Genomic DNA, 19,087 nt, shown 5'->3' with positions numbered 1-19,087 from the left:
TAATGTTACAGACAGGAGATGGAGTCAGATGCAGAATGCTGACAGCAATGTTACAGACAGGAGATGGAGTCAGATGCAGAATGCTGATAGCAATGTTACAGACAGGAGATGGAGTCAGATGCAGAATGCTGACAGCAATTTTACAGACAGGAGATGGAGTCAGATGCAGAATGTTGATAGCAATGTTGGAGACAGGAGATGGAGTCAGATGCAGAATGCTGAAAGCAATGCTGGAGACGGGAGATGGAGTCAGATGCAGAATGCTGATAGCAATGCTGGAGACAGGAGATGGAGTCAGATGCAGAATGCTGACAGCAATGTTACAGACAGGAGATGGAGTCAGATGCAGAATGCTGATAGCAATGTTACAGACAGGAGATGGAGTCAGATGCAGAATGCTGACAGCAATGTTACAGACAGGAGATGGAGTCAGATGCAGAATGCTGCTAGCAATGTTACAGACAGGAGATGGAGTCAGATGCAGAATGCTGATAGCAATGCTGGAGGCAGGAGATGGAATCAGATGCAGAATGCTGACAGCAATGTTACAGACAGGAGATGGAGTCAGATGCAGAATGCTGATAGCAATGTTACAGACAGGAGATGGAGTCAGATGCAGAATGCTGATAGCAATGTTACAGACAGGAGATGGAGTCAGATGCAGAATGCTGATAGCAATGTTACAGACAGGAGATGGTGTCAGATGCAGAATGCTGATAGCAATGTTACAGACAGGAGATGGAGTCAGATGCAGAATGCTGATAGCAATGCTGGAGGCGGAGTCAGATGCAGAATGCTGACAGCAATGTTACAGACAGGAGATGGAGTCAGATGCAGAATGCTGACAGCAATGTTACAGTCAGGAGACTGAGTCAGATGCAGAATGCTGATAGCAATCCTGGAGACAGGAGACGAGTCAGATGCAGAATGCTGATAGCAATGTTACAGACAGGAGATGGAGTCAGAAGCAGAATGCTGACAGCAATTTTACAGTCAGGAGACTGAGTCAGATGCAGAATGCTGATAGCAATCCTGGAGACAGGAGACGAGTCAGATGCAGAATGCTGATAGCAATGTTACAGACAGGAGATGGAGTCAGATGCAGAATGCTGACAGCAATTTTACAGACAGGAGATGGAGTCAGATGCAGAATGTTGATAGCAATGTTGGAGACAGGAGATGGAGTCAGATGCAGAATGCTGAAAGCAATGCTGGAGACGGGAGATGGAGTCAGATGCAGAATGCTGATAGCAATGCTGGAGACAGGAGATGGAGTCAGATGCAGAATGCTGATAGCAATGCAGGAGACAGGAGATGGAGTCAGATGCAGAATGCTGACAGCAATGTTACAGACAGGAGATGGAGTCAGATGCAGAATGCTGATAGCAATGCTACAGACAGGAGATGGAGTCAGATGCAGAATGCTGATAGCAATGTTACAGACAGGAGATGGAGCCAGATGCAGAATGCTGATAGCAAAGTTACAGACAGGAGATGGAGTCAGATGCAGAATGCTGATAGCAATGTTACAGACAGGAGATGGAGTCAGATGCAGAATGCTGATAGCAATGTTACAGACAGGAGATGGAGTCAGATGCAGAATGCTGATAGCAATGCTGGAGACGGAGTGAGATGCAGAATGCTGATAGCAATGTTACAGACAGGAGATGGAGTCAGATGCAGAATGCTGACAGCAATGTTACAGACAGGAGATGGAGTCAGATGCAGAATGCTGATAGCAATGTTACAGACAGGAGATGGAGTCAGATGCAGAATGCTGATAGCAATGCTGGAGACAGGAGATGGAATCAGATGCAGAATGCTGACAGCAATGTTACAGACAGGAGATGGAGTCAGATGCAGAATGCTGATAGCAATGTTACAGACAGGAGATGGTGTCAGATGCAGAATGCTGATCGCAATGTTACAGACAGGAGATGGAGTCAGATGCAGAATGCTGATAGCAATGCTGGAGACGGAGTCAGATGCAGAATGCTGACAGCAATGTTACAGACAGGAGATGGAGTCAGATGCAGAATGCTGACAGCAATGTTACAGTCAGGAGACTGAGTCAGATGCAGAATGCTGATTGCAATCCTGGAGACAGGAGACGAGTCAGATGCAGAATGCTGACAGCAATGTTACAGACAGGAGATGGAGTCAGATGCAGAATGCTGATAGCAATGTTACAGACAGGAGATGGAGTCAGATGCAGAATGCTGATAGCAATGTTACAGACAGGAGATGGAGTCAGATGCAGAATGCTGATAGCAATGTTACAGACAGGAGATGGAGTCAGATGCAGAATGCTGATAGCAATGTTACAGACAGGAGATGGAGTCAGATGCAGAATGCTGACAGCAATGTTACAGACAGGAGATGGAGTCAGATGCAGAATGCTGATAGCAATGTTACAGACAGGAGATGGAGTCAGATGCAGAATGCTGACAGCAATTTTACAGACAGGAGATGGAGTCAGATGTAGAATGTTGATAGCAATGTTGGAGACGGGAGATGGAGTCAGATGCAGAATGCTGAAAGCAATGCTGGAGACGGGAGATGGAGTCAGATGCAGAATGCTGATAGCAATGCTGGAGACAGGAGATGGAGTCAGATGCAGAATGCTGATAGCAATGCAGGAGACAGGAGATGGAGTCAGATGCAGAATGCTGACAGCAATGTTACAGACAGGAGATGGAGTCAGATGCAGAATGCTGATAGCAATGCTACAGACAGGAGATGAAGTCAGATGCAGAATGCTGATAGCAATGTTACAGACAGGAGATGGAGTCAGATGCAGAATGCTGATAGCAATGTTACAGACAGGAGATGGAGTCAGAAGCAGAATGCTGATAGCAATGTTACAGACAGAAGACGGAGTCAGATGCAGAATGCTGATAGCAATGCTGGAGACGGAATCAGATGCAGAATGCAGATAGCAATGTTACAGACAGGAGATGGAGTCAGATGCAGAATGCTGACAGCAATGTTACAGACAGGAGATGGAGTCAGATGCAGAATTCTGATAGCAATGTTACAGACAGGAGATGGAGTCAGATGCAGAATGCTGATAGCAATGTTACAGACAGAAGATTGAGTCAGATGCAGCATGCTGACAGCAATGTTACAGACAGGAGATGGAGGCAGATGCAGAATGCTGATAGCAATGTTACAGACAGGAGATGGAGTCAGATGCAGAATGCTGATAGCAATGTTACAGACAGGAGATGGAGTCAGATGCAGAATGCTGATAGCAATGTTACAGACAGGAGATGGAGTCAGATGGAGAATGCTGATAGCAGTGCTGGAGACGGAGTCAGATGCAGAATGCTGATAGCAATGTTACAGACAGGAGATGGAGTCAGATGCAGAATGCTGACAGCAATGTTACAGACAGGAGATGGAGTCAGATGCAGAATGCTGATAGCAATGTTACAGACAGGAGATGGAGTCAGATGCAGAATGTTGATAGCAATGCTGGAGACAGGAGATGGAGTCAGATGCAGAATGCTGACAGCAATGTTACAGACAGGAGATGGAGTCAGATGCAGAATGCTGATAGCAATGTTACAGACAGGAGATGGAGTCAGATGCAGAATGCTGATAGCAATGTTACAGACAGGAGATGGAGTCAGATGCAGAATTCTGATAGCAATGTTACAGACAGGAGATGGAGTCAGATGCAGAATGCTGATAGCAATGTTACAGACAGGAGATGGAGTCAGATGCAGAAGGCTGATAGCAATGCTGGAGACGGAGTCAGATGCAGAATGCTGACAGCAATGTTACAGACAGGAGACGGAGTCAGATGCAGAATGCTGACAGCAATGTTACAGACAGGAGACGGAGTCAGATGCAGAATGCTGATAGCAATCCTGGAGACAGGAGACGGAGTCAGATGCAGAATGCTGATAGCAATGTTACAGACAGGAGATGGAGTCAGAGGCAGAATGCTGGTAGCAATGCTGGAGACAGGAGATGGAGTAAGATGCAGAATGCTGATAGCAATGTTACAGACAGGAGATGGAGTCAGATGCAGAATGCTGATAGCAATGTTACAGACAGGAGATGGAGTCTGATGCAGAATGCTGATTTCAATGTTACAGACAGGAGACCGAGTCAGATTCAGAATGCTGATAGCAATGTTACAGACAGGAGATGGAGTCAGATGCAGAATGCTGATAGCAATGTTACAGACAGGAGATGGAGTCAGATGCAGAATGGTGATAGCAATGCTGGAGACGGGAGATGGAGTCAGATGCAGAATGCTGATAGCAATGCTGGAGACGGGAGATGGAGTCAGATGCAGAATGCTGATAGCAATGCTGGAGACAGGAGATGGAGTCAGATGCAGAATGCTGATAGCAATGCTGGAGACAGGAGATGAAGTCAGATGCAGAATGCTGACAGCAATATTACAGACAGGAGATGGAGTCAGATGCAGAATGCTGATAGCAATGCCACAGACAGGCGATGGAGTCAGATGCAGAATGCTGATAGCAATGTTACAGACAGGAGATGGAGTCAGATGCAGAATGCTGATAGCAATGTTACAGACAGGAGATGGAGTCAGATGCAGAATGCTGATAGCAATGCTGGAGACAGGAGATGGAGTCAGATGCAGAATGCTGAAAGCAATGCTGGAGACGGGAGATGGAGTCAGATGCAGAATGCTGATAGCAATGCTGGAGACAGGAGATGGAGTCAGATGCAGAATGCTGATAGCAATGTTACAGACAGGAGATGGAGTCAGATGCAGAATGCTGACAGCAATGTTACAGACAGGAGATGGAGTCAGATGCAGAATGCTGATAGCAATGTTACAGACAGGAGACGGAGTCAGATGCAGAATGCTGACAGCAATGTTACAGACAGGAGATGGAGTCAGATGCAGAATGCTGATAGCAATGCTGGAGACAGGAGATGGAGTCAGATGCAGAATGCTGAAAGCAATGCTGGAGACGGGAGATGGAGTCAGATGCAGAATGCTGATAGCAATGCTGGAGACAGGAGATGGAGTCAGATGCAGAATGCTGATAGCAATGCTGGAGACAGGAGATGGAGTCCGATGCAGAATGCTGACAGCAATGTTACAGACAGGAGATGGAGTCAGATGCAGAATGCTGATAGCAATGCTACAGACAGGAGATGGAGTCAGATGCAGAATGCTGATAGCAATGTTACAGACAGGAGATGGAGTCAGATGCAGAATGCTGATAGCAATGTTACAGACAGGAGATGGAGTCAGATGCAGAATGCTGATAGCAATGTTACAGACAGGAGATGGAGTCAGATGCAGAATGCTGATAGCAATGCTGGAGACGGAGTCAGATGCAGAATGCTGATAGCAATGTTACAGACAGGAGATGGAGTCAGATGCAGAATGCTGACAGCAATGTTACAGACAGGAGATGGAGTCAGATGTAGAATTCTGATAGCAATGTTACAGACAGGAGATGGTGTCAGATGCAGAATGCTGATAGCAATGTTACAGACAGGAGATGGAGTCAGATGCCGCATGCTGACAGCATTGTTTCACACAGGAGATGGAGTCAGATGCAGAATGCTGATAGCAAAGTTACAGACAGGAGATGGAGTCAGATGCAGAATGCTGATAGCAATGTTACAGACAGGAGATGGAGTCAGATGCAGAATGCTGATAGCAATGTTACAGACAGGAGATGGAGTCAGATGCAGAATGCTGATAGTAATGCTGGAGACAGAGTCAGATGCAGAATGCTGATAGCATTGTTACAGACAGGAGATGGAGTCAGATGCAGAATGCTGACAGCAATGTTACAGACAGGAGATGGAGTCAGATGCAGAATGCTGATAGCAATGTTACAGACAGGAGATGGAGTCAGATGCAGAATGCTGATAGCAATGTTACAGACAGGAGATGGAGTCAGATGCAGAATGCTGATAGCAATGTTACAGACAGGAGATGGAGTCAGATGCAGAATGCTGATAGCAATGCTGGAGACGGAGTGAGATGCAGAATGCTGATAGCAATGTTACAGACAGGAGATGGAGTCAGATGCAGAATGCTGACAGCAATGTTACAGACAGGAGATGGAGTCAGATGCAGAATGCTGATAGCAATGTTACAGACAGGAGATGGAGTCAGATGCAGAATGCTGATAGCAATGCTGGAGACAGGAGATGGAATCAGATGCAGAATGCTGACAACAATGTTACAGACAGGAGATGGAGTCAGATGCAGAATGCTGATAGCAATGTTACAGACAGGAGATGGAGTCAGATGCAGAATGCAGACAGCAATGTTACAGACAGGAGATGGAGTCAGATGCAGAATGCTGATAGCAATGTTACAGACAGGAGATGGTGTCAGATGCAGAATGCTGATCGCAATGTTACAGACAGGAGATGGAGTCAGATGCAGAATGCTGATAGCAATGCTGGAGACAGAGTCAGATGCAGAATGCTGACAGCAATGTTATAGACAGGAGATGGAGTCAGATGCAGAATGTTGACAGCAATGTTACAGACAGGAGACGGAGTCAGATGCAGAATGCTGACAGCAATGTTACAGACAGGAGACGGAGTCAGATGCAGAATGTTGATAGCAATGTTACAGACAGGAGATGGAGTCAGATGCAGAATGCAGACAGCAATGTTACAGACAGGAGATGGAGTCAGATGCAGAATGCTGATAGCAATGTTACAGACAGGAGATGGTGTCAGATGCAGAATGCTGATCGCAATGTTACAGACAGGAGATGGAGTCAGATGCAGAATGCTGATAGCAATGCTGGAGACAGAGTCAGATGCAGAATGCTGACAGCAATGTTATAGACAGGAGATGGAGTCAGATGCAGAATGTTGATAGCAATGCTGGAGACAGGAGATGGAGTCAGATGCAGAATGCTGACAGCAATGTTACAGACAGGAGATGGAGTCAGATGCAGAATGCTGATAGCAATGTTACAGACAGGAGATGGAGTCAGATGCAGAATGCTGATAGCAATGTTACAGACAGGAGATGGAGTCAGATGCAGAATGCTGATAGCAATGTTACAGACAGGAGATGGAGTCAGATGCAGAATGCTGATAGCAATGTTACAGACAGGAGATGGAGTCAGATGCAGAAGGCTGATAGCAATGCTGGAGACGGAGTCAGATGCAGAATGCTGACAGCAATGTTACAGACAGGAGACGGAGTCAGATGCAGAATGCTGACAGCAATGTTACAGACAGGAGACGGAGTCAGATGCAGAATGCTGATAGCAATCCTGGAGACAGGAGACGGAGTCAGATGCAGAATGCTGATAGCAATGTTACAGACAGGAGATGGAGTCAGAGGCAGAATGCTGATAGCAATGCTGGAGACAGGAGATGGAGTAAGATGCAGAATGCTGATAGCAATGTTACAGACAGGAGATGGAGTCAGATGCAGAATGCTGATAGCAATGTTACAGACAGGAGATGGAGTCTGATGCAGAATGCTGATTTCAATGTTACAGACAGGAGACCGAGTCAGATTCAGAATGCTGATAGCAATGTTACAGACAGGAGATGGAGTCATATGCAGAATGCTGATAGCAATGTTACAGACAGGAGATGGAGTCAGATGCAGAATGGTGATAGCAATGCTGGAGACGGGAGATGGAGTCAGATGCAGAATGCTGATAGCAATGCTGGAGACGGGAGATGGAGTCAGATGCAGAATGCTGATAGCAATGCTGGAGACAGGAGATGGAGTCAGATGCAGAATGCTGATAGCAATGCTGGAGACAGGAGATGAAGTCAGATGCAGAATGCTGACAGCAATATTACAGACAGGAGATGGAGTCAGATGCAGAATGCTGATAGCAATGCCACAGACAGGCGATGGAGTCAGATGCAGAATGCTGATAGCAATGTTACAGACAGGAGATGGAGTCAGATGCAGAATGCTGATAGCAATGTTACAGACAGGAGATGGAGTCAGATGCAGAATGCTGATAGCAATGCTGGAGACAGGAGATGGAGTCAGATGCAGAATGCTGAAAGCAATGCTGGAGACGGGAGATGGAGTCAGATGCAGAATGCTGATAGCAATGCTGGAGACAGGAGATGGAGTCAGATGCAGAATTATGATAGCAATGTTACAGACAGGAGATGGAGTCAGATGCAGAATGCTGACAGCAATGTTACAGACAGGAGATGGAGTCAGATGCAGAATGCTGATAGCAATGTTACAGACAGGAGATGGAGTCAGATGCAGAATGCTGACAGCAATGTTACAGACAGGAGATGGAGTCAGATGCAGAATGCTGCTAGCAATGTTACAGACAGGAGATGGAGTCAGATGCAGAATGCTGATAGCAATGCTGGAGGCAGGAGATGGAATCAGATGCAGAATGCTGACAGCAATGTTACAGACAGGAGATGGAGTCAGATGCAGAATGCTGATAGCAATGTTACAGACAGGAGATGGAGTCAGATGCAGAATGCTGATAGCAATGTTACAGACAGGAGATGGAGTCAGATGCAGAATGCTGATAGCAATGTTACAGACAGGAGATGGTGTCAGATGCAGAATGCTGATAGCAATGTTACAGACAGGAGATGGAGTCAGATGCAGAATGCTGATAGCAATGCTGGAGACGGAGTCAGATGCAGAATGCTGACAGCAATGTTACAGACAGGAGATGGAGTCAGATGCAGAATGCTGACAGCAATGTTACAGTCAGGAGACTGAGTCAGATGCAGAATGCTGATAGCAATCCTGGAGACAGGAGACGAGTCAGATGCAGAATGCTGACAGCAATGTTACAGACAGGAGATGGAGTCAGAAGCAGAATGCTGATAGCAATGTTACAGACAGGAGATGGAGTCAGATGCGGAATGCTGATAGTAATGTTACAGACAGGAGATGGAGTCAGATGCAGAATGCTGACAGCAATGTTACAGACAGGAGATGGAGTCAGATGCAGAATGCTGATAGCAATGTTACAGACAGGAGATGGAGTCAGATGCAGAATGCTGACAGCAATTTTACAGACAGGAGATGGAGTCAGATGCAGAATGTTGATAGCAATGTTGGAGACAGGAGATGGAGTCAGATGCAGAATGCTGAAAGCAATGCTGGAGACGGGAGATGGAGTCAGATGCAGAATGCTGATAGCAATGCTGGAGACAGGAGATGGAGTCAGATGCAGAATGCTGACAGCAATGTTACAGACAGGAGATGGAGTCAGATGCAGAATGCTGATAGCAATGTTACAGACAGGAGATGGAGTCAGATGCAGAATGCTGACAGCAATGTTACAGACAGGAGATGGAGTCAGATGCAGAATGCTGCTAGCAATGTTACAGACAGGAGATGGAGTCAGATGCAGAATGCTGATAGCAATGCTGGAGGCAGGAGATGGAATCAGATGCAGAATGCTGACAGCAATGTTACAGACAGGAGATGGAGTCAGATGCAGAATGCTGATAGCAATGTTACAGACAGGAGATGGAGTCAGATGCAGAATGCTGATAGCAATGTTACAGACAGGAGATGGAGTCAGATGCAGAATGCTGATAGCAATGTTACAGACAGGAGATGGTGTCAGATGCAGAATGCTGATAGCAATGTTACAGACAGGAGATGGAGTCAGATGCAGAATGCTGATAGCAATGCTGGAGGCGGAGTCAGATGCAGAATGCTGACAGCAATGTTACAGACAGGAGATGGAGTCAGATGCAGAATGCTGACAGCAATGTTACAGTCAGGAGACTGAGTCAGATGCAGAATGCTGATAGCAATCCTGGAGACAGGAGACGAGTCAGATGCAGAATGCTGATAGCAATGTTACAGACAGGAGATGGAGTCAGAAGCAGAATGCTGACAGCAATTTTACAGTCAGGAGACTGAGTCAGATGCAGAATGCTGATAGCAATCCTGGAGACAGGAGACGAGTCAGATGCAGAATGCTGATAGCAATGTTACAGACAGGAGATGGAGTCAGATGCAGAATGCTGACAGCAATTTTACAGACAGGAGATGGAGTCAGATGCAGAATGTTGATAGCAATGTTGGAGACAGGAGATGGAGTCAGATGCAGAATGCTGAAAGCAATGCTGGAGACGGGAGATGGAGTCAGATGCAGAATGCTGATAGCAATGCTGGAGACAGGAGATGGAGTCAGATGCAGAATGCTGATAGCAATGCAGGAGACAGGAGATGGAGTCAGATGCAGAATGCTGACAGCAATGTTACAGACAGGAGATGGAGTCAGATGCAGAATGCTGATAGCAATGCTACAGACAGGAGATGGAGTCAGATGCAGAATGCTGATAGCAATGTTACAGACAGGAGATGGAGCCAGATGCAGAATGCTGATAGCAAAGTTACAGACAGGAGATGGAGTCAGATGCAGAATGCTGATAGCAATGTTACAGACAGGAGATGGAGTCAGATGCAGAATGCTGATAGCAATGTTACAGACAGGAGATGGAGTCAGATGCAGAATGCTGATAGCAATGCTGGAGACGGAGTGAGATGCAGAATGCTGATAGCAATGTTACAGACAGGAGATGGAGTCAGATGCAGAATGCTGACAGCAATGTTACAGACAGGAGATGGAGTCAGATGCAGAATGCTGATAGCAATGTTACAGACAGGAGATGGAGTCAGATGCAGAATGCTGATAGCAATGCTGGAGACAGGAGATGGAATCAGATGCAGAATGCTGACAGCAATGTTACAGACAGGAGATGGAGTCAGATGCAGAATGCTGATAGCAATGTTACAGACAGGAGATGGTGTCAGATGCAGAATGCTGATCGCAATGTTACAGACAGGAGATGGAGTCAGATGCAGAATGCTGATAGCAATGCTGGAGACGGAGTCAGATGCAGAATGCTGACAGCAATGTTACAGACAGGAGATGGAGTCAGATGCAGAATGCTGACAGCAATGTTACAGTCAGGAGACTGAGTCAGATGCAGAATGCTGATTGCAATCCTGGAGACAGGAGACGAGTCAGATGCAGAATGCTGACAGCAATGTTACAGACAGGAGATGGAGTCAGATGCAGAATGCTGATAGCAATGTTACAGACAGGAGATGGAGTCAGATGCAGAATGCTGATAGCAATGTTACAGACAGGAGATGGAGTCAGATGCAGAATGCTGATAGCAATGTTACAGACAGGAGATGGAGTCAGATGCAGAATGCTGATAGCAATGTTACAGACAGGAGATGGAGTCAGATGCAGAATGCTGACAGCAATGTTACAGACAGGAGATGGAGTCAGATGCAGAATGCTGATAGCAATGTTACAGACAGGAGATGGAGTCAGATGCAGAATGCTGACAGCAATTTTACAGACAGGAGATGGAGTCAGATGTAGAATGTTGATAGCAATGTTGGAGACGGGAGATGGAGTCAGATGCAGAATGCTGAAAGCAATGCTGGAGACGGGAGATGGAGTCAGATGCAGAATGCTGATAGCAATGCTGGAGACAGGAGATGGAGTCAGATGCAGAATGCTGATAGCAATGCAGGAGACAGGAGATGGAGTCAGATGCAGAATGCTGACAGCAATGTTACAGACAGGAGATGGAGTCAGATGCAGAATGCTGATAGCAATGCTACAGACAGGAGATGAAGTCAGATGCAGAATGCTGATAGCAATGTTACAGACAGGAGATGGAGTCAGATGCAGAATGCTGATAGCAATGTTACAGACAGGAGATGGAGTCAGAAGCAGAATGCTGATAGCAATGTTACAGACAGAAGACGGAGTCAGATGCAGAATGCTGATAGCAATGCTGGAGACGGAATCAGATGCAGAATGCAGATAGCAATGTTACAGACAGGAGATGGAGTCAGATGCAGAATGCTGACAGCAATGTTACAGACAGGAGATGGAGTCAGATGCAGAATTCTGATAGCAATGTTACAGACAGGAGATGGAGTCAGATGCAGAATGCTGATAGCAATGTTACAGACAGAAGATTGAGTCAGATGCAGCATGCTGACAGCAATGTTACAGACAGGAGATGGAGGCAGATGCAGAATGCTGATAGCAATGTTACAGACAGGAGATGGAGTCAGATGCAGAATGCTGATAGCAATGTTACAGACAGGAGATGGAGTCAGATGCAGAATGCTGATAGCAATGTTACAGACAGGAGATGGAGTCAGATGGAGAATGCTGATAGCAGTGCTGGAGACGGAGTCAGATGCAGAATGCTGATAGCAATGTTACAGACAGGAGATGGAGTCAGATGCAGAATGCTGACAGCAATGTTACAGACAGGAGATGGAGTCAGATGCAGAATGCTGATAGCAATGTTACAGACAGGAGATGGAGTCAGATGCAGAATGTTGATAGCAATGCTGGAGACAGGAGATGGAGTCAGATGCAGAATGCTGACAGCAATGTTACAGACAGGAGATGGAGTCAGATGCAGAATGCTGATAGCAATGTTACAGACAGGAGATGGAGTCAGATGCAGAATGCTGATAGCAATGTTACAGACAGGAGATGGAGTCAGATGCAGAATTCTGATAGCAATGTTACAGACAGGAGATGGAGTCAGATGCAGAATGCTGATAGCAATGTTACAGACAGGAGATGGAGTCAGATGCAGAAGGCTGATAGCAATGCTGGAGACGGAGTCAGATGCAGAATGCTGACAGCAATGTTACAGACAGGAGACGGAGTCAGATGCAGAATGCTGACAGCAATGTTACAGACAGGAGACGGAGTCAGATGCAGAATGCTGATAGCAATCCTGGAGACAGGAGACGGAGTCAGATGCAGAATGCTGATAGCAATGTTACAGACAGGAGATGGAGTCAGAGGCAGAATGCTGGTAGCAATGCTGGAGACAGGAGATGGAGTAAGATGCAGAATGCTGATAGCAATGTTACAGACAGGAGATGGAGTCAGATGCAGAATGCTGATAGCAATGTTACAGACAGGAGATGGAGTCTGATGCAGAATGCTGATTTCAATGTTACAGACAGGAGACCGAGTCAGATTCAGAATGCTGATAGCAATGTTACAGACAGGAGATGGAGTCAGATGCAGAATGCTGATAGCAATGTTACAGACAGGAGATGGAGTCAGATGCAGAATGGTGATAGCAATGCTGGAGACGGGAGATGGAGTCAGATGCAGAATGCTGATAGCAATGCTGGAGACGGGAGATGGAGTCAGATGCAGAATGCTGATAGCAATGCTGGAGACAGGAGATGGAGTCAGATGCAGAATGCTGATAGCAATGCTGGAGACAGGAGATGAAGTCAGATGCAGAATGCTGACAGCAATATTACAGACAGGAGATGGAGTCAGATGCAGAATGCTGATAGCAATGCCACAGACAGGCGATGGAGTCAGATGCAGAATGCTGATAGCAATGTTACAGACAGGAGATGGAGTCAGATGCAGAATGCTGATAGCAATGTTACAGACAGGAGATGGAGTCAGATGCAGAATGCTGATAGCAATGCTGGAGACAGGAGATGGAGTCAGATGCAGAATGCTGAAAGCAATGCTGGAGACGGGAGATGGAGTCAGATGCAGAATGCTGATAGCAATGCTGGAGACAGGAGATGGAGTCAGATGCAGAATGCTGATAGCAATGTTACAGACAGGAGATGGAGTCAGATGCAGAATGCTGACAGCAATGTTACAGACAGGAGATGGAGTCAGATGCAGAATGCTGATAGCAATGTTACAGACAGGAGACGGAGTCAGATGCAGAATGCTGACAGCAATGTTACAGACAGGAGATGGAGTCAGATGCAGAATGCTGATAGCAATGCTGGAGACAGGAGATGGAGTCAGATGCAGAATGCTGAAAGCAATGCTGGAGACGGGAGATGGAGTCAGATGCAGAATGCTGATAGCAATGCTGGAGACAGGAGATGGAGTCAGATGCAGAATGCTGATAGCAATGCTGGAGACAGGAGATGGAGTCCGATGCAGAATGCTGACAGCAATGTTACAGACAGGAGATGGAGTCAGATGCAGAATGCTGATAGCAATGCTACAGACAGGAGATGGAGTCAGATGCAGAATGCTGATAGCAATGTTACAGACAGGAGATGGAGTCAGATGCAGAATGCTGATAGCAATGTTACAGACAGGAGATGGAGTCAGATGCAGAATGCTGATAGCAATGTTACAGACAGGAGATGGAGTCAGATGCAGAATGCTGATAGCAATGCTGGAGACGGAGTCAGATGCAGAATGCTGATAGCAATGTTACAGACAGGAGATGGAGTCAGATGCAGAATGCTGACAGCAATGTTACAGACAGGAGATGGAGTCAGATGTAGAATTCTGATAGCAATGTTACAGACAGGAGATGGTGTCAGATGCAGAATGCTGATAGCAATGTTACAGACAGGAGATGGAGTCAGATGCCGCATGCTGACAGCATTGTTTCACACAGGAGATGGAGTCAGATGCAGAATGCTGATAGCAAAGTTACAGACAGGAGATGGAGTCAGATGCAGAATGCTGATAGCAATGTTACAGACAGGAGATGGAGTCAGATGCAGAATGCTGATAGCAATGTTACAGACAGGAGATGGAGTCAGATGCAGAATGCTGATAGTAATGCTGGAGACAGAGTCAGATGCAGAATGCTGATAGCATTGTTACAGACAGGAGATGGAGTCAGATGCAGAATGCTGACAGCAATGTTACAGACAGGAGATGGAGTCAGATGCAGAATGCTGATAGCAATGTTACAGACAGGAGATGGAGTCAGATGCAGAATGCTGATAGCAATGTTACAGACAGGAGATGGAGTCAGATGCAGAATGCTGATAGCAATGTTACAGACAGGAGATGGAGTCAGATGCAGAATGCTGATAGCAATGCTGGAGACGGAGTGAGATGCAGAATGCTGATAGCAATGTTACAGACAGGAGATGGAGTCAGATGCAGAATGCTGACAGCAATGTTACAGACAGGAGATGGAGTCAGATGCAGAATGCTGATAGCAATGTTACAGACAGGAGATGGAGTCAGATGCAGAATGCTGATAGCAATGCTGGAGACAGGAGATGGAATCAGATGCAGAATGCTGACAACAATGTTACAGACAGGAGATGGAGTCAGATGCAGAATGCTGATAGCAATGTTACAGACAGGAGATGGAGTCAGATGCAGAATGCAGACAGCAATGTTACAGACAGGAGATGGAGTCAGATGCAGAATGCTGATAGCAATGTTACAGACAGGAGATGGTGTCAGATGCAGAATGCTGATCGCAATGTTACAGACAGGAGATGGAGTCAGATGCAGAATGCTGATAGCAATGCTGGAGACAGAGTCAGATGCAGAATGCTGACAGCAATGTTATAGACAGGAGATGGAGTCAGATGCAGAATGTTGACAGCAATGTTACAGACAGGAGACGGAGTCAGATGCAGAATGCTGACAGCAATGTTACAGACAGGAGACGGAGTCAGATGCAGAATGTTGATAGCAATGTTACAGACAGGAGATGGAGTCAGATGCAGAATGCAGACAGCAATGTTACAGACAGGAGATGGAGTCAGATGCAGAATGCTGATAGCAATGTTACAGACAGGAGATGGTGTCAGATGCAGAATGCTGATCGCAATGTTACAGACAGGAGATGGAGTCAGATGCAGAATGCTGATAGCAATGCTGGAGACAGAGTCAGATGCAGAATGCTGACAGCAATGTTATAGACAGGAGATGGAGTCAGATGCAGAATGTTGATAGCAATGCTGGAGACAGGAGATGGAGTCAGATGCAGAATGCTGACAGCAATGTTACAGACAGGAGATGGAGTCAGATGCAGAATGCTGATAGCAATGTTACAGACAGGAGATGGAGTCAGATGCAGAATGCTGATAGCAATGTTACAGACAGGAGATGGAGTCAGATGCAGAATGCTGATAGCAATGTTACAGACAGGAGATGGAGTCAGATGCAGAATGCTGATAGCAATGTTACAGACAGGAGATGGAGTCAGATGCAGAAGGCTGATAGCAATGCTGGAGACGGAGTCAGATGCAGAATGCTGACAGCAATGTTACAGACAGGAGACGGAGTCAGATGCAGAATGCTGACAGCAATGTTACAGACAGGAGACGGAGTCAGATGCAGAATGCTGATAGCAATCCTGGAGACAGGAGACGGAGTCAGATGCAGAATGCTGATAGCAATGTTACAGACAGGAGATGGAGTCAGAGGCAGAATGCTGATAGCAATGCTGGAGACAGGAGATGGAGTAAGATGCAGAATGCTGATAGCAATGTTACAGACAGGAGATGGAGTCAGATGCAGAATGCTGATAGCAATGTTACAGACAGGAGATGGAGTCTGATGCAGAATGCTGATTTCAATGTTACAGACAGGAGACCGAGTCAGATTCAGAATGCTGATAGCAATGTTACAGACAGGAGATGGAGTCATATGCAGAATGCTGATAGCAATGTTACAGACAGGAGATGGAGTCAGATGCAGAATGGTGATAGCAATGCTGGAGACGGGAGATGGAGTCAGATGCAGAATGCTGATAGCAATGCTGGAGACGGGAGATGGAGTCAGATGCAGAATGCTGATAGCAATGCTGGAGACAGGAGATGGAGTCAGATGCAGAATGCTGATAGCAATGCTGGAGACAGGAGATGAAGTCAGATGCAGAATGCTGACAGCAATATTACAGACAGGAGATGGAGTCAGATGCAGAATGCTGATAGCAATGCCACAGACAGGCGATGGAGTCAGATGCAGAATGCTGATAGCAATGTTACAGACAGGAGATGGAGTCAGATGCAGAATGCTGATAGCAATGTTACAGACAGGAGATGGAGTCAGATGCAGAATGCTGATAGCAATGCTGGAGACAGGAGATGGAGTCAGATGCAGAATGCTGAAAGCAATGCTGGAGACGGGAGATGGAGTCAGATGCAGAATGCTGATAGCAATGCTGGAGACAGGAGATGGAGTCAGATGCAGAATTATGATAGCAATGTTACAGACAGGAGATGGAGTCAGATGCAGAATGCTGACAGCAATGTTACAGACAGGAGATGGAGTCAGATGCAGAATGCTGATAGCAATGTTACAGACAGGAGACGGAGTCAGATGCAGAATGCTGACAGCAATGTTACAGACAGGAGATGGAGTCAGATGCAGAATGCTGATAGCAATGCTGGAGACAGGAGATGGAGTCAGATGCAGAATGCTGAAAGCAATGCTGGAGACGGGAGATGGAGTCAGATGCAGAATGCTGATAGCAATGCTGGAGACAGGAGATGGAGTCAGATGCAGAATGCTGATAGCAATGCTGGAGACAGGAGATGGAGTCCGATGCAGAATGCTGACAGCAATGTTACAGACAGGAGATGGAGTCAGATGCAGAATGCTGATAGCAATGCTACAGACAGGAGATGGAGTCAGATGCAGAATGCTGATAGCAATGTTACAGACAGGAGATGGAGTCAGATGCAGAATGCTGATAGCAATGTTACAGACAGGAGATGGAGTCAGATGCAGAATGCTGATAGCAATGTTACAGACAGGAGATGGAGTCAGATGCAGAATGCTGATAGCAATGCTGGAGACGGAGTCAGATGCAGAATGCTGATAGCAATGTTACAGACAGGAGATGGAGTCAGATGCAGAATGCTGACAGCAATGTTACAGACAGGAGATGGAGTCAGATGTAGAATTCTGATAGCAATGTTACAGACAGGAGATGGTGTCAGATGCAGAATGCTGATAGCAATGTTACAGACAGGAGATGGAGTCAGATGCCGCATGCTGACAGCATTGTTTCACACAGGAGATGGAGTCAGATGCAGAATGCTGATAGCAAAGTTACAGACAGGAGATGGAGTCAGATGCAGAATGCTGATAGCAATGTTACAGACAGGAGATGGAGTCAGATGCAGAATGCTGATAGCAATGTTACAGACAGGAGATGGAGTCAGATGCAGAATGCTGATAGTAATGCTGGAGACAGAGTCAGATGCAGAATGCTGATAGCATTGTTACAGACAGGAGATGGAGTCAGATGCAGAATGCTGACAGCAATGTTACAGACAGGAGATGGAGTCAGATGCAGAATGCTGATAGCAATGTTACAGACAGGAGATGGAGTCAGATGCAGAATGCTGATAGCAATGTTACAGACAGGAGATGGAGTCAGATGCAGAATGCTGATAGCAATGTTACAGACAGGAGATGGAGTCAGATGCAGAATGCTGATAGCAATGCTGGAGACGGAGTGAGATGCAGAATGCTGATAGCAATGTTACAGACAGGAGATGGAGTCAGATGCAGAATGCTGACAGCAATGTTACAGACAGGAGATGGAGTCAGATGCAGAATGCTGATAGCAATGTTACAGACAGGAGATGGAGTCAGATGCAGAATGCTGATAGCAATGCTGGAGACAGGAGATAGAATCAGATGCAGAATGCTGACAACAATGTTACAGACAGGAGATGGAGTCAGATGCAGAATGCTGATAGCAATGTTACAGACAGGAGATGGAGTCAGATGCAGAATGCAGACAGCAATGTTACAGACAGGAGATGGAGTCAGATGCAGAATGCTGATAGCAATGTTACAGACAGGAGATGGTGTCAGATGCAGAATGCTGATCGCAATGTTACAGACAGGAGATGGAGTCAGATGCAGAATGCTGATAGCAATGCTGGAGACAGAGTCAGATGCAGAATGCTGACAGCAATGTTATAGACAGGAGATGGAGTCAGATGCAGAATGTTGACAGCAATGTTACAGACAGGAGACGGAGTCAGATGCAGAATGCTGACAGCAATGTTACAGACAGGAGACGGAGTCAGATGCAGAATGTTGATAGCAATGTTACAGACAGGAGATGGAGTCAGATGCAGAATGCAGACAGCAATGTTACAGACAGGAGATGGAGTCAGATGCAGAATGCTGATAGCAATGTTACAGACAGGAGATGGTGTCAGATGCAGAATGCTGATCGCAATGTTACAGACAGGAGATGGAGTCAGATGCAGAATGCTGATAGCAATGCTGGAGACAGAGTCAGATGCAGAATGCTGACAGCAATGTTATAGACAGGAGATGGAGTCAGATGCAGAATGTTGATA

Source organism: Taudactylus pleione, unplaced genomic scaffold (genome assembly GCF_031769625.1).
Source record: "Taudactylus pleione unplaced genomic scaffold, aTauple2 ptg000537l, whole genome shotgun sequence".
Classification (NCBI taxonomy): domain Eukaryota; kingdom Metazoa; phylum Chordata; class Amphibia; order Anura; family Myobatrachidae; genus Taudactylus; species Taudactylus pleione.
The sequence above is the reverse complement of the archived record's forward strand: the minus strand, read 5'-3'. Positions refer to the sequence as shown.